The sequence below is a fragment of the Phyllobates terribilis genome, unplaced genomic scaffold (assembly GCF_046119375.1).
Source record: "Phyllobates terribilis strain yellow unplaced genomic scaffold, ASM4611937v1 Scaffold_108__1_contigs__length_5656254, whole genome shotgun sequence".
Classification (NCBI taxonomy): Eukaryota; Metazoa; Chordata; class Amphibia; order Anura; family Dendrobatidae; genus Phyllobates; species Phyllobates terribilis.
In genome coordinates this window covers 285,275-312,070 of record NW_027362868.1, presented here as the reverse complement: position 1 = coordinate 312,070, position 26,796 = coordinate 285,275, and the positions used below count along the sequence as shown (strand labels likewise).

Below are 26,796 nucleotides of genomic sequence, written 5' to 3'. Positions count from 1 at the left end.
GCCTGCACTTTTCGGCTTGCTGCTGCTGCAATCCACGCGTTTTAGATCTGCATAACTCCACCTCTTTTAGCACAGTACCCTCAACCCCCGGCTGTTCCCACCCGCCTCAACACCGTTGGAAGGGAGGAGAACCAATTAAGGCGGGGGGGGGGGGGTGGAACGAGCAGCTGTCTACCCTTAGCAGGAGGGTTGCTGATTAATTACCTCTCCTGCTGCTGCTGCTGGCTGTCCAGCAGCAGACTGAAGGTGGCTGCTGCAGTGCGCAGGTATATAAAGGCTCAGAGCCTATTATGACACGCGCAGCCAGCGTTCCATTGCCACATTCCGTCTACTGCAGGCGGGATACCTGGATGGCTGAATGTCACTGAGAAGCTCACAGAGACCGCCATAAGCAACAGTTTAAAAGAATGCCACAGACTAATCAACCAAACTTTTTGGGTTGGTTTCTCTTTTATAGTCTGCAGGCATTAAATGAAAGAAGTCAGTGTTCCAGCAGAGGGAGACAACGTTTCAGAAAAGGCATTGTAGCAAACCAAAAAAGAAATTTTAAGCGCAGCAGAGTAACCAGCTCACATACCTGTTAGCTCAGGTGAGTTTAAAAGGCTGCTGCTGATAACAAGGGCATTTGCTAAATAGATGGTGTGTGTGCAACAATATACTGAAAGGTCAATTATATTGTGCAGCTTATCTCACCACCTGTAGTTATTTAGGTGAAAGCTCCAAAATGCTTGCCTAATATGTCTGTTTATCCAAAAGGAAGTATAGAGGGAGAGCTAGATAGATAGCATTGCATTACATTACATTACATGGCAATGCAATGCACAGTTGCTGAAGTTGAACCAAAATGAGCTTGTCATCTGGCTTCTGCAACTTTTAACATGAAAAATCCAATGAGGAGAAGAAAAGCAAAGCCAAAGAGTCCATCCCAAAATCCGACAAACAAGCAAAATGAACAAAAAGCATTGAATTCAATTCTTTCTGATTTTAGAAACTGCATTAAAGAAGGGGTGCACCGGTCCTGGAGATACTGCAATACCAGGTCAATGCGTGGAGTGGACAGAGCAAGCTCTTTTTCCATCTCCCTGTTCTAAAAATCCATTTAATATATGGTCCCCAGATAGGGGACGTATCAGATATTAAACTGATAAGAACAGATACTACACTTGATCTTAGCCAAAAGGCCGAGAAGCGATAACCAGAATTGGTTTCCGACTACGGTGCCACCCAAGGATTCTGAAAAGTCCATTTGTGGAGATGGCCACCTGGACTCCCGTTAAGAAGACATGCTGTCAACCTCTAGATCCCTCACATGCCTGCACTTTTCGGCTTGCTGCTGCTGCAATCCACGCGTTTTAGATCTGCATAACTCCACCTCTTTTAGCACAGTACCCTCAACCCCCGGCTGTTCCCACCCGCCTCAACACCGTTGGAAGGGAGGAGAACCAATTAAGGCGGGGGGGGGGTGGAACGAGCAGCTGTCTACCCTTAGCAGGAGGGTTGCTGATTAATTACCTCTCCTGCTGCTGCTGCTGCTGGCTGTCCAGCAGCAGACTGAAGGTGGCTGCTGCTGTGCGCAGGTATATAAAGGCTCAGAGCCTATTATGACACGCGCAGCCAGCGTTCCATTGCCACATTCCGTCTACTGCAGGCGGGATACCTGGATGGCTGAATGTCACTGAGAAGCTCACAGAGACCGCCATAAGCAACAGTTTAAAAGAATGCCACAGACTAATCAACCAAACTTTTTGGGTTGGTTTCTCTTTTATAGTCTGCAGGCATTAAATGAAAGAAGTCAGTGTTCCAGCAGAGGGAGACAACGTTTCAGAAAAGGCATTGTAGCAAACCAAAAAAGAAATTTTAAGCGCAGCAGAGTAACCAGCTCACATACCTGTTAGCTCAGGTGAGTTTAAAAGGCTGCTGTTGATAACAAGGGCATTTGCTAAATAGATGGTGTGTGTGCAACAATATACTGAAAGGTCAATTATATTGTGCAGCTTATCTCACCACCTGTAGTTATTTAGGTGAAAGCTCCAAAATGCTTGCCTAATATGTCTGTTTATCCAAAAGGAAGTATAGAGGGAGAGCTAGATAGATAGCATTGCATTACATTACATTACATGGCAATGCAATGCACAGTTGCTGAAGTTGAACCAAAATGAGCTTGTCATCTGGCTTCTGCAACTTTTAACATGAAAAATCCAATGAGGAGAAGAAAAGCAAAGCCAAAGAGTCCATCCCAAAATCCGACAAACAAGCAAAATGAACAAAAAGCATTGAATTCAATTCTTTCTGATTTTAGAAACTGCATTAAAGAAGGGGTGCACCGGTCCTGGAGATACTGCAATACCAGGTCAATGCGTGGAGTGGACAGAGCAAGCTCTTTTTCCATCTCCCTGTTCTAAAAATCCATTTAATATATGGTCCCCAGATAGGGGACGTATCAGATATTAAACTGATAAGAACAGATACTACACTTGATCTTAGCCAAAAGGCCGAGAAGCGATAACCAGAATTGGTTTCCGACTACGGTGCCACCCAAGGATTCTGAAAAGTCCATTTGTGGAGATGGCCACCTGGACTCCCGTTAAGAAGACATGCTGTCAACCTCTAGATCCCTCACATGCCTGCACTTTTCGGCTTGCTGCTGCTGCAATCCACGCGTTTTAGATCTGCATAGCTCGACCTCTTTTAGCACAGTACCCTCAACCCCCAGCTGTTCCCACCCGCCTCAACACCGTTGGAAGGGAGGAGAACCAATTAAGGCGGGGGGGGGGGTGGAACGAGCAGCTGTCTACCCTTAGCAGGAGGGTTGCTGATTAATTACCTCTCCTGCTGCTGCCGCTGGCTGTCCAGCAGCAGACTGAAGGTGGCTGCTGCTGTGCGCAGGTATATAAAGGCTTAGAGCCTATTATGACACGCGCAGCCAGCGTTCCATTGCCACATTCCGTCTACTGCAGGCGGGATACCTGGATGGCTGAATGTCACTGAGAAGCTCACAGAGACCGCCATAAGCAACAGTTTAAAAGAATGCCACAGACTAATCAACCAAACTTTTTGGGTTGGTTTCTCTTTTATAGTCTGCAGGCATTAAATGAAAGAAGTCAGTGTTCCAGCAGAGGGAGACAACGTTTCAGAAAAGGCATTGTAGCAAACCAAAAAAGAAATTTTAAGCGCAGCAGAGTAACCAGCTCACATACCTGTTAGCTCAGGTGAGTTTAAAAGGCTGCTGTTGATAACAAGGGCATTTGCTAAATAGATGGTGTGTGTGCAACAATATACTGAAAGGTCAATTATATTGTGCAGCTTATCTCACCACCTGTAGTTATTTAGGTGAAAGCTCCAAAATGCTTGCCTAATATGTCTGTTTATCCAAAAGGAAGTATAGAGGGAGAGCTAGATAGATAGCATTGCATTACATTACATTACATGGCAATGCAATGCACAGTTGCTGAAGTTGAACCAAAATGAGCTTGTCATCTGGCTTCTGCAACTTTTAACATGAAAAATCCAATGAGGAGAAGAAAAGCAAAGCCAAAGAGTCCATCCCAAAATCCGACAAACAAGCAAAATGAACAAAAAGCATTGAATTCAATTCTTTCTGATTTTAGAAACTGCATTAAAGAAGGGGTGCACCGGTCCTGGAGATACTGCAATACCAGGTCAATGCGTGGAGTGGACAGAGCAAGCTCTTTTTCCATCTCCCTGTTCTAAAAATCCATTTAATATATGGTCCCCAGATAGGGGACGTATCAGATATTAAACTGATAAGAACAGATACTACACTTGATCTTAGCCAAAAGGCCGAGAAGCGATAACCAGAATTGGTTTCCGACTACGGTGCCACCCAAGGATTCTGAAAAGTCCATTTGTGGAGATGGCCACCTGGACTCCCGTTAAGAAGACATGCTGTCAACCTCTAGATCCCTCACATGCCTGCACTTTTCGGCTTGCTGCTGCTGCAATCCACGCGTTTTAGATCTGCATAACTCCACCTCTTTTAGCACAGTACCCTCAACCCCCGGCTGTTCCCACCCGCCTCAACACCGTTGGAAGGGAGAAGAACCAATTAAGGCGGGGGGGGGGGGGGGTGGAACGAGCAGCTGTCTACCCTTAGCAGGAGGGTTGCTGATTAATTACCTCTCCTGCTGCTGCTGCTGCTGGCTGTCCAGCAGCAGACTGAAGGTGGCTGCTGCTGTGCGCAGGTATATAAAGGCTCAGAGCCTATTATGACACGCGCAGCCCGCGTTCCATTGCCACATTCCGTCTACTGCAGGCGGGATACCTGGATGGCTGAATGTCACTGAGAAGCTCACAGAGACCTCCATAAGCAACAGTTTAAAAGAATGCCACAGACTAATCAACCAAACTTTTTGGGTTGGTTTCTCTTTTATAGTCTGCAGGCATTAAATGAAAGAAGTCAGTGTTCCAGCAGAGGGAGACAACGTTTCAGAAAAGGCATTGTAGCAAACCAAAAAAGAAATTTTAAGCGCAGCAGAGTAACCAGCTCACATACCTGTTAGCTCAGGTGAGTTTAAAAGGCTGCTGTTGATAACAAGGGCATTTGCTAAATAGATGGTGTGTGTGCAACAATATACTGAAAGGTCAATTATATTGTGCAGCTTATCTCACCACCTGTAGTTATTTAGGTGAAAGCTCCAAAATGCTTGCCTAATGTGTCTGTTTATCCAAAAGGAAGTATAGAGGGAGAGCTAGATAGATAGCATTGCATTACATTACATTACATGGCAATGCAATGCACAGTTGCTGAAGTTGAACCAAAATGAGCTTGTCATCTGGCTTCTGCAACTTTTAACATGAAAAATCCAATGAGGAGAAGAAAAGCAAAGCCAAAGAGTCCATCCCAAAATCCGACAAACAAGCAAAATGAACAAAAAGCATTGAATTCAATTCTTTCTGATTTTAGAAACTGCATTAAAGAAGGGGTGCACCGGTCCTGGAGATACTGCAATACCAGGTCAATGCGTGGAGTGGACAGAGCAAGCTCTTTTTCCATCTCCCTGTTCTAAAAATCCATTTAATATATGGTCCCCAGATAGGGGACGTATCAGATATTAAACTGATAAGAACAGATACTACACTTGATCTTAGCCAAAAGGCCGAGAAGCGATAACCAGAATTGGTTTCCGACTACGGTGCCACCCAAGGATTCTGAAAAGTCCATTTGTGGAGATGGCCACCTGGACTCCCGTTAAGAAGACATGCTGTCAACCTCTAGATCCCTCACATGCCTGCACTTTTCGGCTTGCTGCTGCTGCAATCCACGCGTTTTAGATCTGCATAACTCCACCTCTTTTAGCACAGTACCCTCAACCCCCGGCTGTTCCCACCCGCCTCAACACCGTTGGAAGGGAGGAGAACCAATTAAGGCGGGGGGGGGGGGGTGGAACGAGCAGCTGTCTACCCTTAGCAGGAGGGTTGCTGATTAATTACCTCTCCTGCTGCTGCTGCTGCTGGCTGTCCAGCAGCAGACTGAAGGTGGCTGCTGCTGTGCGCAGGTATATAAAGGCTCAGAGCCTATGATGACACGCGCAGCCAGCGTTCCATTGCCACATTCCGTCTACTGCAGGCGGGATACCTGGATGGCTGAATGTCACTGAGAAGCTCACAGAGACCGCCATAAGCAACAGTTTAAAAGAATGCCACAGACTAATCAACCAAACTTTTTGGGTTGGTTTCTCTTTTATAGTCTGCAGGCATTAAATGAAAGAAGTCAGTGTTCCAGCAGAGGGAGACAACGTTTCAGAAAAGGCATTGTAGCAAACCAAAAAAGAAATTTTAAGCGCAGCAGAGTAACCAGCTCACATACCTGTTAGCTCAGGTGAGTTTAAAAGGCTGCTGTTGATAACAAGGGCATTTGCTAAATAGATGGTGTGTGTGCAACAATATACTGAAAGGTCAATTATATTGTGCAGCTTATCTCACCACCTGTAGTTATTTAGGTGAAAGCTCCAAAATGCTTGCCTAATATGTCTGTTTATCCAAAAGGAAGTATAGAGGGAGAGCTAGATAGATAGCATTGCATTACATTACATTACATGGCAATGCAATGCACAGTTGCTGAAGTTGAACCAAAATGAGCTTGTCATCTGGCTTCTGCAACTTTTAACATGAAAAATCCAATGAGGAGAAGAAAAGCAAAGCCAAAGAGTCCATCCCAAAATCCGACAAACAAGCAAAATGAACAAAAAGCATTGAATTCAATTCTTTCTGATTTTAGAAACTGCATTAAAGAAGGGGTGCACCGGTCCTGGAGATACTGCAATACCAGGTCAATGCGTGGAGTGGACAGAGCAAGCTCTTTTTCCATCTCCCTGTTCTAAAAATCCATTTAATATATGGTCCCCAGATAGGGGACGTATCAGATATTAAACTGATAAGAACAGATACTACACTTGATCTTAGCCAAAAGGCCGAGAAGCGATAACCAGAATTGGTTTCCGACTACGGTGCCACCCAAGGATTCTGAAAAGTCCATTTGTGGAGATGGCCACCTGGACTCCCGTTAAGAAGACATGCTGTCAACCTCTAGATCCCTCACATGCCTGCACTTTTCGGCTTGCTGCTGCTGCAATCCACGCGTTTTAGATCTGCATAACTCCACCTCTTTTAGCACAGTACCCTCAACCCCCGGCTGTTCCCACCCGCCTCAACACCGTTGGAAGGGAGGAGAACCAATTAAGGCGGGGGGGGGGGGGTGGAACGAGCAGCTGTCTACCCTTAGCAGGAGGGTTGCTGATTAATTACCTCTCCTGCTGCTGCTGCTGCTGGCTGTCCAGCAGCAGACTGAAGGTGGCTGCTGCTGTGCGCAGGTATATAAAGGCTCAGAGCCTATTATGACACGCGCAGCCAGCGTTCCATTGCCACATTCCGTCTACTGCAGGCGGGATACCTGGATGGCTGAATGTCACTGAGAAGCTCACAGAGACCGCCATAAGCAACAGTTTAAAAGAATGCCACAGACTAATCAACCAAACTTTTTGGGTTGGTTTCTCTTTTATAGTCTGCAGGCATTAAATGAAAGAAGTCAGTGTTCCAGCAGAGGGAGACAACGTTTCAGAAAAGGCATTGTAGCAAACCAAAAAAGAAATTTTAAGCGCAGCAGAGTAACCAGCTCACATACCTGTTAGCTCAGGTGAGTTTAAAAGGCTGCTGTTGATAACAAGGGCATTTGCTAAATAGATGGTGTGTGTGCAACAATATACTGAAAGGTCAATTATATTGTGCAGCTTATCTCACCACCTGTAGTTATTTAGGTGAAAGCTCCAAAATGCTTGCCTAATATGTCTGTTTATCCAAAAGGAAGTATAGAGGGAGAGCTAGATAGATAGCATTGCATTACATTACATTACATGGCAATGCAATGCACAGTTGCTGAAGTTGAACCAAAATGAGCTTGTCATCTGGCTTCTGCAACTTTTAACATGAAAAATCCAATGAGGAGAAGAAAAGCAAAGCCAAAGAGTCCATCCCAAAATCCGACAAACAAGCAAAATGAACAAAAAGCATTGAATTCAATTCTTTCTGATTTTAGAAACTGCATTAAAGAAGGGGTGCACCTGTCCTGGAGATACTGCAATACCAGGTCAATGCGTGGAGTGGACAGAGCAAGCTCTTTTTCCATCTCCCTGTTCTAAAAATCCATTTAATATATGGTCCCCAGATAGGGGACGTATCAGATATTAAACTGATAAGAACAGATACTACACTTGATCTTAGCCAAAAGGCCGAGAAGCGATAACCAGAATTGGTTTCCGACTACGGTGCCACCCAAGGATTCTGAAAAGTCCATTTGTGGAGATGGCCACCTGGACTCCCGTTAAGAAGACATGCTGTCAACCTCTAGATCCCTCACATGCCTGCACTTTTCGGCTTGCTGCTGCTGCAATCCACGCGTTTTAGATCTGCATAACTCCACCTCTTTTAGCACAGTACCCTCAACCCCCGGCTGTTCCCACCCGCCTCAACACCGTTGGAAGGGAGGAGAACCAATTAAGGCGGGGGGGGGGTGGGGTGGAACGAGCAGCTGTCTACCCTTAGCAGGAGGGTTGCTGATTAATTACCTCTCCTGCTGCTGCTGCTGCTGGCTGTCCAGCAGCAGACTGAAGGTGGCTGCTGCTGTGCGCAGGTATATAAAGGCTCAGAGCCTATTATGACGCGCAGCCAGCGTTCCATTGCCACATTCCGTCTACTGCAGGCGGGATACCTGGATGGCTGAATGTCACTGAGAAGCTCACAGAGACCGCCATAAGCAACAGTTTAAAAGAATGCCACAGACTAATCAACCAAACTTTTTGGGTTGGTTTCTCTTTTATAGTCTGCAGGCATTAAATGAAAGAAGTCAGTGTTCCAGCAGAGGGAGACAACGTTTCAGAAAAGGCATTGTAGCAAACCAAAAAAGAAATTTTAAGCGCAGCAGAGTAACCAGCTCACATACCTGTTAGCTCAGGTGAGTTTAAAAGGCTGCTGTTGATAACAAGGGCATTTGCTAAATAGATGGTGTGTGTGCAACAATATACTGAAAGGTCAATTATATTGTGCAGCTTATCTCACCACCTGTAGTTATTTAGGTGAAAGCTCCAAAATGCTTGCCTAATATGTCTGTTTATCCAAAAGGAAGTATAGAGGGAGAGCTAGATAGATAGCATTGCATTACATTACATTACATGGCAATGCAATGCACAGTTGCTGAAGTTGAACCAAAATGAGCTTGTCATCTGGCTTCTGCAACTTTTAACATGAAAAATCCAATGAGGAGAAGAAAAGCAAAGCCAAAGAGTCCATCCCAAAATCCGACAAACAAGCAAAATGAACAAAAAGCATTGAATTCAATTCTTTCTGATTTTAGAAACTGCATTAAAGAAGGGGTGCACCGGTCCTGGAGATACTGCAATACCAGGTCAATGCGTGGAGTGGACAGAGCAAGCTCTTTTTCCATCTCCCTGTTCTAAAAATCCATTTAATATATGGTCCCCAGATAGGGGACGTATCAGATATTAAACTGATAAGAACAGATACTACACTTGATCTTAGCCAAAAGGCCGAGAAGCGATAACCAGAATTGGTTTCCGACTACGGTGCCACCCAAGGATTCTGAAAAGTCCATTTGTGGAGATGGCCACCTGGACTCCCGTTAAGAAGACATGCTGTCAACCTCTAGATCCCTCACATGCCTGCACTTTTCGGCTTGCTGCTGCTGCAATCCACGCGTTTTAGATCTGCATAACTCCACCTCTTTTAGCACAGTACCCTCAACCCCCGGCTGTTCCCACCCGCCTCAACACCGTTGGAAGGGAGGAGAACCAATTAAGGCGGGGGGGGGTGGAACGAGCAGCTGTCTACCCTTAGCAGGAGGGTTGCTGATTAATTACCTCTCCTGCTGCTGCTGCTGCTGGCTGTCCAGCAGCAGACTGAAGGTGGCTGCTGCTGTGCGCAGGTATATAAAGGCTCAGAGCCTATTATGACATGCGCAGCCAGCGTTCCATTGCCACATTCCGTCTACTGCAGGCGGGATACCTGGATGGCTGAATGTCACTGAGAAGCTCACAGAGACCGCCATAAGCAACAGTTTAAAAGAATGCCACAGACTAATCAACCAAACTTTTTGGGTTGGTTTCTCTTTTATAGTCTGCAGGCATTAAATGAAAGAAGTCAGTGTTCCAGCAGAGGGAGACAACGTTTCAGAAAAGGCATTGTAGCAAACCAAAAAAGAAATTTTAAGCGCAGCAGAGTAACCAGCTCACATACCTGTTAGCTCAGGTGAGTTTAAAAGGCTGCTGTTGATAACAAGGGCATTTGCTAAATAGATGGTGTGTGTGCAACAATATACTGAAAGGTCAATTATATTGTGCAGCTTATCTCACCACCTGTAGTTATTTAGGTGAAAGCTCCAAAATGCTTGCCTAATATGTCTGTTTATCCAAAAGGAAGTATAGAGGGAGAGCTAGATAGATAGCATTGCATTACATTACATTACATGGCAATGCAATGCACAGTTGCTGAAGTTGAACCAAAATGAGCTTGTCATCTGGCTTCTGCAACTTTTAACATGAAAAATCCAATGAGGAGAAGAAAAGCAAAGCCAAAGAGTCCATCCCAAAATCCGACAAACAAGCAAAATGAACAAAAAGCATTGAATTCAATTCTTTTTGATTTTAGAAACTGCATTAAAGAAGGGGTGCACCGGTCCTGGAGATACTGCAATACCAGGTCAATGCGTGGAGTGGACAGAGCAAGCTCTTTTTCCATCTCCCTGTTCTAAAAATCCATTTAATATATGGTCCCCAGATAGGGGACGTATCAGATATTAAACTGATAAGAACAGATACTACACTTGATCTTAGCCAAAAGGCCGAGAAGCGATAACCAGAAATGGTTTCCGACTACGGTGCCACCCAAGGATTCTGAAAAGTCCATTTGTGGTGATGGCCACCTGGACTCCCGTTAAGAACACATGCTGTCAACCTCTAGATCCCTCACATGCCTGCACTTTTCGGCTTGCTGCTGCTGCAATCCACGCGTTTTAGATCTGCATAACTCCACCTCTTTTAGCACAGTACCCTCAACCCCCGGCTGTTCCCACCCGCCTCAACACCGTTGGAAGGGAGGAGAACCAATTAAGGCGGGGGGGGGGGTGGAATGAGCAGCTGTCTACCCTTAGCAGGAGGGTTGCTGATTAATTACCTCTCCTGCTGCTGCTGCTGCTGGCTGTCCAGCAGCAGACTGAAGGTGGCTGCTGCTGTGCGCAGGTATATAAAGGCTCAGAGCCTATTATGACACGCGCAGCCAGCGTTCCATTGCCACATTCTGTCTACTGCAGGCGGGATACCTGGATGGCTGAATGTCACTGAGAAGCTCACAGAGACCGCCATAAGCAACAGTTTAAAAGAATGCCACAGACTAATCAACCAAACTTTTTGGGTTGGTTTCTCTTTTATAGTCTGCAGGCATTAAATGAAAGAAGTCAGTGTTCCAGCAGAGGGAGACAACGTTTCAGAAAAGGCATTGTAGCAAACCAAAAAAGAAATTTTAAGCGCAGCAGAGTAACCAGCTCACATACCTGTTAGCTCAGGTGAGTTTAAAAGGCTGCTGTTGATAAAAAGGGCATTTGCTAAATAAATGGTGTGTGTGCAACAATATACTGAAAGGTCAATTATATTGTGCAGCTTATCTCACCACCTGTAGATATTTAGGTGAAAGCTCCAAAATGCTTGCCTAATATGTCTGTTTATCCAAAAGGAAGTATAGAGGGAGAGCTAGATAGATATCATTGCATTACATTACATTACATGGCAATGCAATGCACAGTTGCTGAAGTTGAACCAAAATGAGCTTGTCATCTGGCTTCTGCCACTTTTAACATGAAAAATCCAATGAGGAGAAGAAAAGCAAAGCCAAAGAGTCCATCCCAAAATCCGACAAACAAGCAAAATGAACAAAAAGCATTGAATTCAATTCTTTCTGATTTTAGAAACTGCATTAAAGAAGGGGTGCACCGGTCCTGGAGATACTGCAATACCAGGTCAATGCGTGGAGTGGACAGAGCAAGCTCTTTTTCCATCTCCCTGTTCTAAAAATCCATTTAATATATGGTCCCCAGATAGGGGACGTATCAGATATTAAACTGATAAGAACAGATACTACACTTGATCTTAGCCAAAAGGCCGAGAAGCGATAACCAGAATTGGTTTCCGACTACGGTGCCACCCAAGGATTCTGAAAAGTCCATTTGTGGAGATGGCCACCTGGACTCCCGTTAAGAAGACATGCTGTCAACCTCTAGATCCCTCACATGCCTGCACTTTTCGGCTTGCTGCTGCTGCAATCCACGCGTTTTAGATCTGCATAACTCCACCTCTTTTAGCACAGTACCCTCAACCCCCGGCTGTTCCCACCCGCCTCAACACCGTTGGAAGGGAGGAGAACCAATTAAGGCGGGGGGGGGGGTGGAACGAGCAGCTGTCTACCCTTAGCAGGAGGGTTGCTGATTAATTACCTCTCCTGCTGCTGCTGCTGCTGGCTGTCCAGCAGCAGACTGAAGGTGGCTGCTGCTGTGCGCAGGTATATAAAGGCTCAGAGCCTATTATGACACGCGCAGCCAGCGTTCCATTGCCACATTCCGTCTACTGCAGGCGGGATACCTGGATGGCTGAATGTCACTGAGAAGCTCACAGAGACCGCCATAAGCAACAGTTTAAAAGAATGCCACAGACTAATCAACCAAACTTTTTGGGTTGGTTTCTCTTTTATAGTCTGCAGGCATTAAATGAAAGAAGTCAGTGTTCCAGCAGAGGGAGACAACGTTTCAGAAAAGGCATTGTAGCAAACCAAAAAAGAAATTTTAAGCGCAGCAGAGTAACCAGCTCACATACCTGTTAGCTCAGGTGAGTTTAAAAGGCTGCTGTTGATAACAAGGGCATTTGCTAAATAGATGGTGTGTGTGCAACAATATACTGAAAGGTCAATTATATTGTGCAGCTTATCTCACCACCTGTAGTTATTTAGGTGAAAGCTCCAAAATGCTTGCCTAATATGTCTGTTTATCCAAAAGGAAGTATAGAGGGAGAGCTAGATAGATAGCATTGCATTACATTACATTACATGGCAATGCAATGCACAGTTGCTGAAGTTGAACCAAAATGAGCTTGTCATCTGGCTTCTGCAACTTTTAACATGAAAAATCCAATGAGGAGAAGAAAAGCAAAGCCAAAGAGTCCATCCCAAAATCCGACAAACAAGCAAAATGAACAAAAAGCATTGAATTCAATTCTTTCTGATTTTAGAAACTGCATTAAAGAAGGGGTGCACCGGTCCTGGAGATACTGCAATACCAGGTCAATGCGTGGAGTGGACAGAGCAAGCTCTTTTTCCATCTCCCTGTTCTAAAAATCCATTTAATATATGGTCCCCAGATAGGGGACGTATCAGATATTAAACTGATAAGAACAGATACTACACTTGATCTTAGCCAAAAGGCCGAGAAGCGATAACCAGAATTGGTTTCCGACTACGGTGCCACCCAAGGATTCTGAAAAGTCCATTTGTGGAGATGGCCACCTGGACTCCCGTTAAGAAGACATGCTGTCAACCTCTAGATCCCTCACATGCCTGCACTTTTCGGCTTGCTGCTGCTGCAATCCACGCGTTTTAGATCTGCATAACTCCACCTCTTTTAGCACAGTACCCTCAACCCCCGGCTGTTCCCACCCGCCTCAACACCGTTGGAAGGTAGGAGAACCAATTAAGGCGGGGGGGGGGTGGAACGAGCAGCTGTCTACCCTTAGCAGGAGGGTTGCTGATTAATTACCTCTCCTGCTGCTGCTGCTGCTGGCTGTCCAGCAGCAGACTGAAGGTGGCTGCTGCTGTGCGCAGGTATATAAAGGCTCAGAGCCTAATATGACACGCGCAGCCAGCGTTCCATTGCCACATTCCGTCTACTGCAGGCGGGATACCTGGATGGCTGAATGTCACTGAGAAGCTCACAGAGACCGCCATAAGCAACAGTTTAAAAGAATGCCACAGACTAATCAACCAAACTTTTTGGGTTGGTTTCTCTTTTATAGTCTGCAGGCATTAAATGAAAGAAGTCAGTGTTCCAGCAGAGGGAGACAACGTTTCAGAAAAGGCATTGTAGCAAACCAAAAAAGAAATTTTAAGCGCAGCAGAGTAACCAGCTCACATACCTGTTAGCTCAGGTGAGTTTAAAAGGCTGCTGTTGATAACAAGGGCATTTGCTAAATAGATGGTGTGTGTGCAACAATATACTGAAAGGTCAATTATATTGTGCAGCTTATCTCACCACCTGTAGTTATTTAGGTGAAAGCTCCAAAATGCTTGCCTAATATGTCTGTTTATCCAAAAGGAAGTATAGAGGGAGAGCTAGATAGATAGCATTGCATTACATTACATTACATGGCAATGCAATGCACAGTTGCTGAAGTTGAACCAAAATGAGCTTGTCATCTGGCTTCTGCAACTTTTAACATGAAAAATCCAATGAGGAGAAGAAAAGCAAAGCCAAAGAGTCCATCCCAAAATCCGACAAACAAGCAAAATGAACAAAAAGCATTGAATTCAATTCTTTCTGATTTTAGAAACTGCATTAAAGAAGGGGTGCACCGGTCCTGGAGATACTGCAATACCAGGTCAATGCGTGGAGTGGACAGAGCAAGCTCTTTTTCCATCTCCCTGTTCTAAAAATCCATTTAATATATGGTCCCCAGATAGGGGACGTATCAGATATTAAACTGATAAGAACAGATACTACACTTGATCTTAGCCAAAAGGCCGAGAAGCGATAACCAGAATTGGTTTCCGACTACGGTGCCACCCAAGGATTCTGAAAAGTCCATTTGTGGAGATGGCCACCTGGACTCCCGTTAAGAAGACATGCTGTCAACCTCTAGATCCCTCACATGCCTGCACTTTTCGGCTTGCTGCTGCTGCAATCCACGCGTTTTAGATCTGCATAACTCCACCTCTTTTAGCACAGGACCCTCAACCCCCGGCTGTTACCACCCGCCTCAACACCGTTGGAAGGGAGGAGAACCAATTAAGGCGGGGGGGGGGGGGGTGGAACGAGCAGCTGTCTACCCTTAGCAGGAGGGTTGCTGATTAATTACCTCTCCTGCTGCTGCTGCTGCTGGCTGTCCAGCAGCAGACTGAAGGTGGCTGCTGCTGTGCGCAGGTATATAAAGGCTCAGAGCCTATTATGACACGCGCAGCCAGCGTTCCATTGCCACATTCCGTCTACTGCAGGCGGGATACCTGGATGGCTGAATGTCACTGAGAAGCTCACAGAGACCGCCATAAGCAACAGTTTAAAAGAATGCCACAGACTAATCAACCAAACTTTTTGGGTTGGTTTCTCTTTTATAGTCTGCAGGCATTAAATGAAAGAAGTCAGTGTTCCAGCAGAGGGAGACAACGTTTCAGAAAAGGCATTGTAGCAAACCAAAAAAGAAATTTTAAGCGCAGCAGAGTAACCAGCTCACATACCTGTTAGCTCAGGTGAGTTTAAAAGGCTGCTGTTGATAACAAGGGCATTTGCTGAATAGATGGTGTGTGTGCAACAATATACTGAAAGGTCAATTATATTGTGCAGCTTATCTCACCACCTGTAGTTATTTAGGTGAAAGCTCCAAAATGCTTGCCTAATATGTCTGTTTATCCAAAAGGAAGTATAGAGGGAGAGCTAGATAGATAGCATTGCATTACATTACATTACATGGCAATGCAATGCACAGTTGCTGAAGTTGAACCAAAATGAGCTTGTCATCTGGCTTCTGCAACTTTTAACATGAAAAATCCAATGAGGAGAAGAAAAGCAAAGCCAAAGAGTCCATCCCAAAATCCGACAATCAAGCAAAATGAACAAAAAGCATTGAATTCAATTCTTTCTGATTTTAGAAACTGCATTAAAGAAGGGGTGCACCGGTCCTGGAGATACTGCAATACCAGGTCAATGCGTGGAGTGGACAGAGCAAGCTCTTTTTCCATCTCCCTGTTCTAAAAATCCATTTAATATATGGTCCCCAGATAGGGGACGTATCAGATATTAAACTGATAAGAACAGATACTACACTTGATCTTAGCCAAAAGGCCGAGAAGCGATAACCAGAATTGGTTTCCGACTACGGTGCCACCCAAGGATTCTGAAAAGTCCATTTGTGGAGATGGCCACCTGGACTCCCGTTAAGAAAACATGCTGTCAACCTCTAGATCCCTCACATGCCTGCACTTTTCGGCTTGCTGCTGCTGCAATCCACGCGTTTTAGATCTGCATAACTCCACCTCTTTTAGCACAGTACCCTCAACCCCCGGCTGTTCCCACCCGCCTCAACACCGTTGGAAGGGAGGAGAACCAATTAAGGCGGGCGGGGGGGTGGAACGAGCAGCTGTCTACCCTTAGCAGGAGGGTTGCTGATTAATTACCTCTCCTGCTGCTGCTGCTGGCTGTCCAGCAGCAGACTGAAGGTGGCTGCTGCTGTGCGCAGGTATATAAAGGCTCAGAGCCTATTATGACACGCGCAGCCAGCGTTCCATTGCCACATTCCGTCTACTGCAGGCGGGATACCTGGATGGCTGAATGTCACTGAGAAGCTCACAGAGACCGCCATAAGCAACAGTTTAAAAGAATGCCACAGACTAATCAACCAAACTTTTTGGGTTGGTTTCTCTTTTATAGTCTGCAGGCATTAAATGAAAGAAGTCAGTGTTCCAGCAGAGGGAGACAACGTTTCAGAAAAGGCATTGTAGCAAACCAAAAAAGAAATTTTAAGCGCAGCAGAGTAACCAGCTCACATACCTGTTAGCTCAGGTGAGTTTAAAAGGCTGCTGTTGATAACAAGGGCATTTGCTAAATAGATGGTGTGTGTGCAACAATATACTGAAAGGTCAATTATATTGTGCAGCTTATCTCACCACCTGTAGTTATTTAGGTGAAAGCTCCAAAATGCTTGCCTAATATGTCTGTTTATCCAAAAGGAAGTATAGAGGGAGAGCTAGATAGATAGCATTGCATTACATTACATTACATGGCAATGCAATGCACAGTTGCTGAAGTTGAACCAAAATGAGCTTGTCATCTGGCTTCTGCAACTTTTAACATGAAAAATCCAATGAGGAGAAGAAAAGCAAAGCCAAAGAGTCCATCCCAAAATCCGACAAACAAGCAAAATGAACAAAAAGCATTGAATTCAATTCTTTCTGATTTTAGAAACTGCATTAAAGAAGGGGTGCACCGGTCCTGGAGATACTGCAATACCAGGTCAATGCGTGGAGTGGACAGAGCAAGCTCTTTTTCCATCTCCCTGTTCTAAAAATCCATTTAATATATGGTCCCCAGATAGGGGACGTATCAGATATTAAACTGATAAGAACAGATACTACACTTGATCTTAGCCAAAAGGCCGAGAAGCGATAACCAGAATTGGTTTCCGACTACGGTGCCACCCAAGGATTCTGAAAAGTCCATTTGTGGAGATGGCCACCTGGACTCCCGTTAAGAAGACATGCTGTCAACCTCTAGATCCCTCACATGCCTGCACTTTTCGGCTTGCTGCTGCTGCAATCCACGCGTTTTAGATCTGCATAACTCCACCTCTTTTAGCACAGTACCCTCAACCCCCGGCTGTTCCCACCCGCCTCAACACCGTTGGAAGGGAGGAGAACCAATTAAGGCGGGGGGGGGGGTGGAACGAGCAGCTGTCTACCCTTAGCAGGAGGGTTGCTGATTAATTACCTCTCCTGCTGCTGCTGCTGCTGGCTGTCCAGCAGCAGACTGAAGGTGGCTGCTGCTGTGCGCAGGTATATAAAGGCTCAGAGCTTATTATGACACGCGCAGCCAGCGTTCCATTGCCACATTCCGTCTACTGCAGGCGGGATACCTGGATGGCTGAATGTCACTGAGAAGCTCACAGAGACCGCCATAAGCAACAGTTTAAAAGAATGCCACAGACTAATCAACCAAACTTTTTGGGTTGGTTTCTCTTTTATAGTCTGCAGGCATTAAATGAAAGAAGTCAGTGTTCCAGCAGAGGGAGACAACGTTTCAGAAAAGGCATTGTAGCAAACCAAAAAAGAAATTTTAAGCGCAGCAGAGTATCCAGCTCACATACCTGTTAGCTCAGGTGAGTTTAAAAGGCTGCTGTTGATAACAAGGGCATTTGCTAAATAGATGGTGTGTGTGCAACAATATACTGAAAGGTCAATTATATTGTGCAGCTTATCTCACCACCTGTAGTTATTTAGGTGAAAGCTCCAAAATGCTTGCCTAATATGTCTGTTTATCCAAAAGGAAGTATAGAGGGAGAGCTAGATAGATAGCATTGCATTACATTACATTACATGGCAATGCAATGCACAGTTGCTGAAGTTGAACCAAAATGAGCTTGTCATCTGGCTTCTGCAACTTTTAACATGAAAAATCCAATGAGGAGAAGAAAAGCAAAGCCAAAGAGTCCATCCCAAAATCCGACAAACAAGCAAAATGAACAAAAAGCATTGAATTCAATTCTTTCTGATTTTAGAAACTGCATTAAAGAAGGGGTGCACCGGTCCTGGAGATACTGCAATACCAGGTCAATGCGTGGAGTGGACAGAGCAAGCTCTTTTTCCATCTCCCTGTTCTAAAAATCCATTTAATATATGGTCCCCAGATAGGGGACGTATCAGATATTAAACTGATAAGAACAGATACTACACTTGATCTTAGCCAAAAGGCCGAGAAGCGATAACCAGAATTGGTTTCCGACTACGGTGCCACCCAAGGATTCTGAAAAGTCCATTTGTGGAGATGGCCACCTGGACTCCCGTTAAGAAGACATGCTGTCAACCTCTAGATCCCTCACATGCCTGTACTTTTCGGCTTGCTGCTGCTGCAATCCACGCGTTTTAGATCTGCATAACTCCACCTCTTTTAGCACAGTACCCTCAACCCCCGGCTGTTCCCACCCGCCTCAACACCGTTGGAAGGTAGGAGAACCAATTAAGGCGGGGGGGGGGGTGGAACGAGCAGCTGTCTACCCTTAGCAGGAGGGTTGCTGATTAATTACCTCTCCTGCTGCTGCTGCTGCTGGCTGTCCAGCAGCAGACTGAAGGTGGCTGCTGCTGTGCGCAGGTATATAAAGGCTCAGAGCCTAATATGACACGCGCAGCCAGCGTTCCATTGCCACATTCCGTCTACTGCAGGCGGGATACCTGGATGGCTGAATGTCACTGAGAAGCTCACAGAGACCGCCATAAGCAACAGTTTAAAAGAATGCCACAGACTAATCAACCAAACTTTTTGGGTTGGTTTCTCTTTTATAGTCTGCAGGCATTAAATGAAAGAAGTCAGTGTTCCAGCAGAGGGAGACAACGTTTCAGAAAAGGCATTGTAGCAAACCAAAAAAGAAATTTTAAGCGCAGCAGAGTAACCAGCTCACATACCTGTTAGCTCAGGTGAGTTTAAAAGGCTGCTGTTGATAACAAGGGCATTTGCTAAATAGATGGTGTGTGTGCAACAATATACTGAAAGGTCAATTATATTGTGCAGCTTATCTCACCACCTGTAGTTATTTAGGTGAAAGCTCCAAAATGCTTGCCTAATATGTCTGTTTATCCAAAAGGAAGTATAGAGGGAGAGCTAGATAGATAGCATTGCATTACATTACATTACATGGCAATGCAATGCACAGTTGCTGAAGTTGAACCAAAATGAGCTTGTCATCTGGCTTCTGCAACTTTTAACATGAAAAATCCAATGAGGAGAAGAAAAGCAAAGCCAAAGAGTCCATCCCAAAATCCGACAAACAAGCAAAATGAACAAAAAGCATTGAATTCAATTCTTTCTGATTTTAGAAACTGCATTAAAGAAGGGGTGCACCGGTCCTGGAGATACTGCAATACCAGGTCAATGCGTGGAGTGGACAGAGCAAGCTCTTTTTCCATCTCCCTGTTCTAAAAATCCATTTAATATATGGTCCCCAGATAGGGGACGTATCAGATATTAAACTGATAAGAACAGATACTACACTTGATCTTAGCCAAAAGGCCGAGAAGCGATAACCAGAATTGGTTTCCGACTACGGTGCCACCCAAGGATTCTGAAAAGTCCATTTGTGGAGATGGCCACCTGGACTCCCGTTAAGAAGACATGCTGTCAACCTCTAGATCCCTCACATGCCTGCACTTTTCGGCTTGCTGCTGCTGCAATCCACGCGTTTTAGATCTGCATAACTCCACCTCTTTTAGCACAGGACCCTCAACCCCCGGCTGTTACCACCCGCCTCAACACCGTTGGAAGGGAGGAGAACCAATTAAGGCGGGGGGGGGGGGTGGAACGAGCAGCTGTCTACCCTTAGCAGGAGGGTTGCTGATTAATTACCTCTCCTGCTGCTGCTGCTGCTGGCTGTCCAGCAGCAGACTGAAGGTGGCTGCTGCTGTGCGCAGGTATATAAAGGCTCAGAGCCTATTATGACACGCGCAGCCAGCGTTCCATTGCCACATTCCGTCTACTGCAGGCGGGATACCTGGATGGCTGAATGTCACTGAGAAGCTCACAGAGACCGCCATAAGCAACAGTTTAAAAGAATGCCACAGACTAATCAACCAAACTTTTTGGGTTGGTTTCTCTTTTATAGTCTGCAGGCATTAAATGAAAGAAGTCAGTGTTCCAGCAGAGGGAGACAACGTTTCAGAAAAGGCATTGTAGCAAACCAAAAAAGAAATTTTAAGCGCAGCAGAGTAACCAGCTCACATACCTGTTAGCTCAGGTGAGTTTAAAAGGCTGCTGTTGATAACAAGGGCATTTGCTAAATAGATGGTGTGTGTGCAACAATATACTGAAAGGTCAATTATATTGTGCAGCTTATCTCACCACCTGTAGTTATTTAGGTGAAAGCTCCAAAATGCTTGCCTAATATGTCTGTTTATCCAAAAGGAAGTATAGAGGGAGAGCTAGATAGATAGCATTGCATTACATTACATTACATGGCAATGCAATGCACAGTTGCTGAAGTTGAACCAAAATGAGCTTGTCATCTGGCTTCTGCAACTTTTAACATGAAAAATCCAATGAGGAGAAGAAAAGCAAAGCCAAAGAGTCCATCCCAAAATCCGACAAACAAGCAAAATGAACAAAAAGCATTGAATTCAATTCTTTCTGATTTTAGAAACTGCATTAAAGAAGGGGTGCACCGGTCCTGGAGATACTGCAATACCAGGTCAATGCGTGGAGTGGACAGAGCAAGCTCTTTTTCCATCTCCCTGTTCTAAAAATCCATTTAATATATGGTCCCCAGATAGGGGACGTATCAGATATTAAACTGATAAGAACAGATACTACACTTGATCTTAGCCAAAAGGCCGAGAAGCGATAACCAGAATTGGTTTCCGACTACGGTGCCACCCAAGGATTCTGAAAAGTCCATTTGTGGAGATGGCCACCTGGACTCCCGTTAAGAAGACATGCTGTCAACCTCTAGATCCCTCACATGCCTGCACTTTTCGGCTTGCTGCTGCTGCAATCCACGCGTTTTAGATCTGCATAACTCCACCTCTTTTAGCACAGTACCCTCAACCCCCGGCTGTTCCCACCCGCCTCAACACCGTTGGAAGGTAGGAGAACCAATTAAGGCGGGGGGGGGGGTGGAACGAGCAGCTGTCTACCCTTAGCAGGAGGGTTGCTGATTAATTACCTCTCCTGCTGCTGCTGCTGCTGGCTGTCCAGCAGCAGACTGAAGGTGGCTGCTGCTGTGCGCAGGTATATAAAGGCTCAGAGCCTAATATGACACGCGCAGCCAGCGTTCCATTGCCACATTCCGTCTACTGCAGGCGGGATACCTGGATGGCTGAATGTCACTGAGAAGCTCACAGAGACCGCCATAAGCAACAGTTTAAAAGAATGCCACAGACTAATCAACCAAACTTTTTGGGTTGGTTTCTCTTTTATAGTCTGCAGGCATTAAATGAAAGAAGTCAGTGTTCCAGCAGAGGGAGACAACGTTTCAGAAAAGGCATTGTAGCAAACCAAAAAAGAAATTTTAAGCGCAGCAGAGTAACCAGCTCACATACCTGTTAGCTCAGGTGAGTTTAAAAGGCTGCTGTTGATAACAAGGGCATTTGCTAAATAGATGGTGTGTGTGCAACAATATACTGAAAGGTCAATTATATTGTGCAGCTTATCTCACCACCTGTAGTTATTTAGGTGAAAGCTCCAAAATGCTTGCCTAATATGTCTGTTTATCCAAAAGGAAGTATAGAGGGAGAGCTAGATAGATAGCATTGCATTACATTACATTACATGGCAATGCAATGCACAGTTGCTGAAGTTGAACCAAAATGAGCTTGTCATCTGGCTTCTGCAACTTTTAACATGAAAAATCCAATGAGGAGAAGAAAAGCAAAGCCAAAGAGTCCATCCCAAAATCCGACAAACAAGCAAAATGAACAAAAAGCATTGAATTCAATTCTTTCTGATTTTAGAAACTGCATTAAAGAAGGGGTGCACCGGTCCTGGAGATACTGCAATACCAGGTCAATGCGTGGAGTGGACAGAGCAAGCTCTTTTTCCATCTCCCTGTTCTAAAAATCCATTTAATATATGGTCCCCAGATAGGGGACGTATCAGATATTAAACTGATAAGAACAGATACTACACTTGATCTTAGCCAAAAGGCCGAGAAGCGATAACCAGAATTGGTTTCCGACTACGGTGCCACCCAAGGATTCTGAAAAGTCCATTTGTGGAGATGGCCACCTGGACTCCCGTTAAGAAGACATGCTGTCAACCTCTAGATCCCTCACATGCCTGCACTTTTCGGCTTGCTGCTGCTGCAATCCACGCGTTTTAGATCTGCATAACTCCACCTCTTTTAGCACAGGACCCTCAACCCCCGGCTGTTACCACCCGCCTCAACACCGTTGGAAGGGAGGAGAACCAATTAAGGCGGGGGGGGGGGGGTGGAACGAGCAGCTGTCTACCCTTAGCAGGAGGGTTGCTGATTAATTACCTCTCCTGCTGCTGCTGCTGCTGGCTGTCCAGCAGCAGACTGAAGGTGGCTGCTGCTGTGCGCAGGTATATAAAGGCTCAGAGCCTATTATGACACGCGCAGCCAGCGTTCCATTGCCACATTCCGTCTACTGCAGGCGGGATACCTGGATGGCTGAATGTCACTGAGAAGCTCACAGAGACCGCCATAAGCAACAGTTTAAAAGAATGCCACAGACTAATCAACCAAACTTTTTGGGTTGGTTTCTCTTTTATAGTCTGCAGGCATTAAATGAAAGAAGTCAGTGTTCCAGCAGAGGGAGACAACGTTTCAGAAAAGGCATTGTAGCAAACCAAAAAAGAAATTTTAAGCGCAGCAGAGTAACCAGCTCACATACCTGTTAGCTCAGGTGAGTTTAAAAGGCTGCTGTTGATAACAAGGGCATTTGCTAAATAGATGGTGTGTGTGCAACAATATACTGAAAGGTCAATTATATTGTGCAGCTTATCTCACCACCTGTAGTTATTTAGGTGAAAGCTCCAAAATGCTTGCCTAATATGTCTGTTTATCCAAAAGGAAGTATAGAGGGAGAGCTAGATAGATAGCATTGCATTACATTACATTACATGGCAATGCAATGCACAGTTGCTGAAGTTGAACCAAAATGAGCTTGTCATCTGGCTTCTGCAACTTTTAACATGAAAAATCCAATGAGGAGAAGAAAAGCAAAGCCAAAGAGTCCATCCCAAAATCCGACAATCAAGCAAAATGAACAAAAAGCATTGAATTCAATTCTTTCTGATTTTAGAAACTGCATTAAAGAAGGGGTGCACCGGTCCTGGAGATACTGCAATACCAGGTCAATGCGTGGAGTGGACAGAGCAAGCTCTTTTTCCATCTCCCTGTTCTAAAAATCCATTTAATATATGGTCCCCAGATAGGGGACGTATCAGATATTAAACTGATAAGAACAGATACTACACTTGATCTTAGCCAAAAGGCCGAGAAGCGATAACCAGAATTGGTTTCCGACTACGGTGCCACCCAAGGATTCTGAAAAGTCCATTTGTGGAGATGGCCACCTGGACTCCCGTTAAGAAGACATGCTGTCAACCTCTAGATCCCTCACATGCCTGCACTTTTCGGCTTGCTGCTGCTGCAATCCACGCGTTTTAGATCTGCATAACTCCACCTCTTTTAGCACAGTACCCTCAACCCCCGGCTGTTACCACCCGCCTCAACACCGTTGGAAGGGAGGAGAACCAATTAAGGCGGGGGGGGGGGGTGGAACGAGCAGCTGTCTACCCTTAGCAGGAGGGTTGCTGATTAATTACCTCTCCTGCTGCTGCTGCTGCTGGCTGTCCAGCGGCAGACTGAAGGTGGCTGCTGCTGTGCGCAGGTATATAAAGGCTCAGAGCCTATTATGACACGCGCAGCCAGCGTTCCATTGCCACATTCCGTCTACTGCAGGCGGGATACCTGGATGGCTGAATGTCACTGAGAAGCTCACAGAGACCGCCATAAGCAACAGTTTAAAAGAATGCCACAGACTAATCAACCAAACTTTTTGGGTTGGTTTCTCTTTTATAGTCTGCAGGCATTAAATGAAAGAAGTCAGTGTTCCAGCAGAGGGAGACAACGTTTCAGAAAAGGCATTGTAGCAAACCAAAAAAGAAATTTTAAGCGCAGCAGAGTAACCAGCTCACATACCTGTTAGCTCAGGTGAGTTTAAAAGGCTGCTGTTGATAACAAGGGCATTTGCTAAATAGATGGTGTGTGTGCAACAATATACTGAAAGGTCAATTATATTGTGCAGCTTATCTCACCACCTGTAGTTATTTAGGTGAAAGCTCCAAAATGCTTGCCTAATATGTCTGTTTATCCAAAAGGAAGTATAGAGGGAGAGCTAGATAGATAGCATTGCATTACATTACATTACATGGCAATGCAATGCACAGTTGCTGAAGTTGAACCAAAATGAGCTTGTCATCTGGCTTCTGCAACTTTTAACATGAAAAATCCAATGAGGAGAAGAAAAGCAAAGCCAAAGAGTCCATCCCAAAATCCGACAAACAAGCAAAATGAACAAAAAGCATTGAATTCAATTCTTTCTGATTTTAGAAACTGCATTAAAGAAGGGGTGCACCGGTCCTGGAGATACTGCAATACCAGGTCAATGCGTGGAGTGGACAGAGCAAGCTCTTTTTCCATCTCCCTGTTCTAAAAATCCATTTAATATATGGTCCCCAGATAGGGGACGTATCAGATATTAAACTGATAAGAACAGATACTACACTTGATCTTAGCCAAAAGGCCGAGAAGCGATAACCAGAATTGGTTTCCGACTACGGTGCCACCCAAGGATTCTGAAAAGTCCATTTGTGGAGATGGCCACCTGGACTCCCGTTAAGAAGACATGCTGTCAACCTCTAGATCCCTCACATGCCTGCACTTTTCGGCTTGCTGCTGCTGCAATCCACGCGTTTTAGATCTGCATAACTCCACCTCTTTTAGCACAGTACCCTCAACCCCCGGCTGTTCCCACCCGCCTCAACACCGTTGGAAGGGAGGAGAACCAATTAAGGCGGGGGGGGGGGTGGAACGAGCAGCTGTCTACCCTTAGCAGGAGGGTTGCTGATTAATTACCTCTCCTGCTGCTGCTGCTGCTTGCTGTCCAGCAGCAGACTGAAGGTGGCTGCTGCTGTGCGCAGGTATATAAAGGCTCAGAGCCTATTATGACACGCGCAGCCAGCGTTCCATTGCCACATTCCGTCTACTGCAGGCGGGATACCTGGATGGCTGAATGTCACTGAGAAGCTCACAGAGACCGCCATAAGCAACAGTTTAAAAGAATGCCACAGACTAATCAACCAAACTTTTTGGGTTGGTTTCTCTTTTATAGTCTGCAGGCATTAAATGAAAGAAGTCAGTGTTCCAGCAGAGGGAGACAACGTTTCAGAAAAGGCATTGTAGCAAACCAAAAAAGAAATTTTAAGCGCAGCAGAGTAACCAGCTCACATACCTGTTAGCTCAGGTGAGTTTAAAAGGCTGCTGTTGATAACAAGGGCATTTGCTAAATAGATGGTGTGTGTGCAACAATATACTGAAAGGTCAATTATATTGTGCAGCTTATCTCACCACCTGTAGTTATTTAGGTGAAAGCTCCAAAATGCTTGCCTAATATGTCTGTTTATCCAAAAGGAAGTATAGAGGGAGAGCTAGATAGATAGCATTGCATTACATTACATTACATGGCAATGCAATGCACAGTTGCTGAAGTTGAACCAAAATGAGCTTGTCATCTGGCTTCTGCAACTTTTAACATGAAAAATCCAATGAGGAGAAGAAAAGCAAAGCCAAAGAGTCCATCCCAAAATCCGACAAACAAGCAAAATGAACAAAAAGCATTGAATTCAATTCTTTCTGATTTTAGAAACTGCATTAAAGAAGGGGTGCACCGGTCCTGGAGATACTGCAATACCAGGTCAATGCGTGGAGTGGACAGAGCAAGCTCTTTTTCCATCTCCCTGTTCTAAAAATCCATTTAATATATGGTCCCCAGATAGGGGACGTATCAGATATTAAACTGATAAGAACAGATACTACACTTGATCTTAGCCAAAAGGCCGAGAAGCGATAACCAGAATTGGTTTCCGACTACGGTGCCACCCAAGGATTCTGAAAAGTCCATTTGTGGAGATGGCCACCTGGACTCCCGTTAAGAAGACATGCTGTCAACCTCTAGATCCCTCACATGCCTGCACTTTTCGGCTTGCTGCTGCTGCAATCCACGCGTTTTAGATCTGCATAACTCCACCTCTTTTAGCACAGTACCCTCAACCCCCGGCTGTTACCACCCGCCTCAACACCGTTGGAAGGGAGGAGAACCAATTAAGGCGGGGGGGGGGGTGGAACGAGCAGCTGTCTACCCTTAGCAGGAGGGTTGCTGATTAATTACCTCTCCTGCTGCTGCTGCTGCTGGCTGTCCAGCAGCAGACTGAAGGTGGCTGCTGCTGTGCGCAGGTATATAAAGGCTCAGAGCCTATTATGACACGCGCAGCCAGCGTTCCATTGCCACATTCCGTCTACTGCAGGCGGGATACCTGGATGGCTGAATGTCACTGAGAAGCTCACAGAGACCGCCATAAGCAACAGTTTAAAAGAATGCCACAGACTAATCAACCAAACTTTTTGGGTTGGTTTCTCTTTTATAGTCTGCAGGCATTAAATGAAAGAAGTCAGTGTTCCAGCAGAGGGAGACAACGTTTCAGAAAAGGCATTGTAGCAAACCAAAAAAGAAATTTTA

At 45.3% G+C, this 26,796-nt stretch overlaps 20 non-coding genes across 20 annotated transcripts; all 20 read right to left on the bottom strand.

Moving 5' to 3' along the window:
- Positions 1–1,002: 1,002 nt before the first annotated feature.
- LOC141200694 (U2 spliceosomal RNA) lies at positions 1,003–1,193 on the bottom strand. The gene has a single exon (XR_012272407.1). It is a non-coding gene; the product is annotated as a U2 spliceosomal RNA (small nuclear RNA).
- A 1,120-nt stretch (positions 1,194–2,313) lies between these two features.
- LOC141200683 (U2 spliceosomal RNA) lies at positions 2,314–2,504 on the bottom strand. The gene has a single exon (XR_012272396.1). It is a non-coding gene; the product is annotated as a U2 spliceosomal RNA (small nuclear RNA).
- A 1,118-nt stretch (positions 2,505–3,622) lies between these two features.
- On the bottom strand, positions 3,623–3,813 carry LOC141200672 (U2 spliceosomal RNA). Its single transcript, XR_012272385.1, has one exon. It is a non-coding gene; the product is annotated as a U2 spliceosomal RNA (small nuclear RNA).
- A 1,125-nt stretch (positions 3,814–4,938) lies between these two features.
- LOC141200661 (U2 spliceosomal RNA) lies at positions 4,939–5,129 on the bottom strand. The gene has a single exon (XR_012272374.1). It is a non-coding gene; the product is annotated as a U2 spliceosomal RNA (small nuclear RNA).
- Positions 5,130–6,252: 1,123 nt separating this feature from the next.
- Positions 6,253–6,443, bottom strand: LOC141200648 (U2 spliceosomal RNA). Its single transcript, XR_012272362.1, has one exon. It is a non-coding gene; the product is annotated as a U2 spliceosomal RNA (small nuclear RNA).
- Positions 6,444–7,566: 1,123 nt separating this feature from the next.
- Positions 7,567–7,757, bottom strand: LOC141200534 (U2 spliceosomal RNA). The gene has a single exon (XR_012272252.1). It is a non-coding gene; the product is annotated as a U2 spliceosomal RNA (small nuclear RNA).
- A 1,123-nt stretch (positions 7,758–8,880) lies between these two features.
- LOC141200637 (U2 spliceosomal RNA) lies at positions 8,881–9,071 on the bottom strand. The gene has a single exon (XR_012272351.1). It is a non-coding gene; the product is annotated as a U2 spliceosomal RNA (small nuclear RNA).
- A 1,119-nt stretch (positions 9,072–10,190) lies between these two features.
- Positions 10,191–10,381, bottom strand: LOC141200625 (U2 spliceosomal RNA). Its single transcript, XR_012272340.1, has one exon. It is a non-coding gene; the product is annotated as a U2 spliceosomal RNA (small nuclear RNA).
- Positions 10,382–11,502: 1,121 nt separating this feature from the next.
- LOC141200613 (U2 spliceosomal RNA) lies at positions 11,503–11,693 on the bottom strand. The gene has a single exon (XR_012272329.1). It is a non-coding gene; the product is annotated as a U2 spliceosomal RNA (small nuclear RNA).
- Positions 11,694–12,814: 1,121 nt separating this feature from the next.
- On the bottom strand, positions 12,815–13,005 carry LOC141200602 (U2 spliceosomal RNA). The gene has a single exon (XR_012272318.1). It is a non-coding gene; the product is annotated as a U2 spliceosomal RNA (small nuclear RNA).
- A 1,120-nt stretch (positions 13,006–14,125) lies between these two features.
- Positions 14,126–14,316, bottom strand: LOC141200591 (U2 spliceosomal RNA). The gene has a single exon (XR_012272307.1). It is a non-coding gene; the product is annotated as a U2 spliceosomal RNA (small nuclear RNA).
- Positions 14,317–15,440: 1,124 nt separating this feature from the next.
- On the bottom strand, positions 15,441–15,631 carry LOC141200579 (U2 spliceosomal RNA). Its single transcript, XR_012272296.1, has one exon. It is a non-coding gene; the product is annotated as a U2 spliceosomal RNA (small nuclear RNA).
- Positions 15,632–16,749: 1,118 nt separating this feature from the next.
- On the bottom strand, positions 16,750–16,940 carry LOC141200568 (U2 spliceosomal RNA). The gene has a single exon (XR_012272285.1). It is a non-coding gene; the product is annotated as a U2 spliceosomal RNA (small nuclear RNA).
- Positions 16,941–18,061: 1,121 nt separating this feature from the next.
- Positions 18,062–18,252, bottom strand: LOC141200556 (U2 spliceosomal RNA). The gene has a single exon (XR_012272274.1). It is a non-coding gene; the product is annotated as a U2 spliceosomal RNA (small nuclear RNA).
- Positions 18,253–19,373: 1,121 nt separating this feature from the next.
- Positions 19,374–19,564, bottom strand: LOC141200545 (U2 spliceosomal RNA). The gene has a single exon (XR_012272263.1). It is a non-coding gene; the product is annotated as a U2 spliceosomal RNA (small nuclear RNA).
- Positions 19,565–20,686: 1,122 nt separating this feature from the next.
- On the bottom strand, positions 20,687–20,877 carry LOC141200533 (U2 spliceosomal RNA). Its single transcript, XR_012272251.1, has one exon. It is a non-coding gene; the product is annotated as a U2 spliceosomal RNA (small nuclear RNA).
- Positions 20,878–21,998: 1,121 nt separating this feature from the next.
- On the bottom strand, positions 21,999–22,189 carry LOC141200521 (U2 spliceosomal RNA). Its single transcript, XR_012272240.1, has one exon. It is a non-coding gene; the product is annotated as a U2 spliceosomal RNA (small nuclear RNA).
- Positions 22,190–23,312: 1,123 nt separating this feature from the next.
- On the bottom strand, positions 23,313–23,503 carry LOC141200509 (U2 spliceosomal RNA). Its single transcript, XR_012272229.1, has one exon. It is a non-coding gene; the product is annotated as a U2 spliceosomal RNA (small nuclear RNA).
- A 1,122-nt stretch (positions 23,504–24,625) lies between these two features.
- Positions 24,626–24,816, bottom strand: LOC141200498 (U2 spliceosomal RNA). Its single transcript, XR_012272218.1, has one exon. It is a non-coding gene; the product is annotated as a U2 spliceosomal RNA (small nuclear RNA).
- A 1,121-nt stretch (positions 24,817–25,937) lies between these two features.
- Positions 25,938–26,128, bottom strand: LOC141200487 (U2 spliceosomal RNA). Its single transcript, XR_012272207.1, has one exon. It is a non-coding gene; the product is annotated as a U2 spliceosomal RNA (small nuclear RNA).
- Between the last annotated feature and the right edge of the window lie 668 nt (positions 26,129–26,796).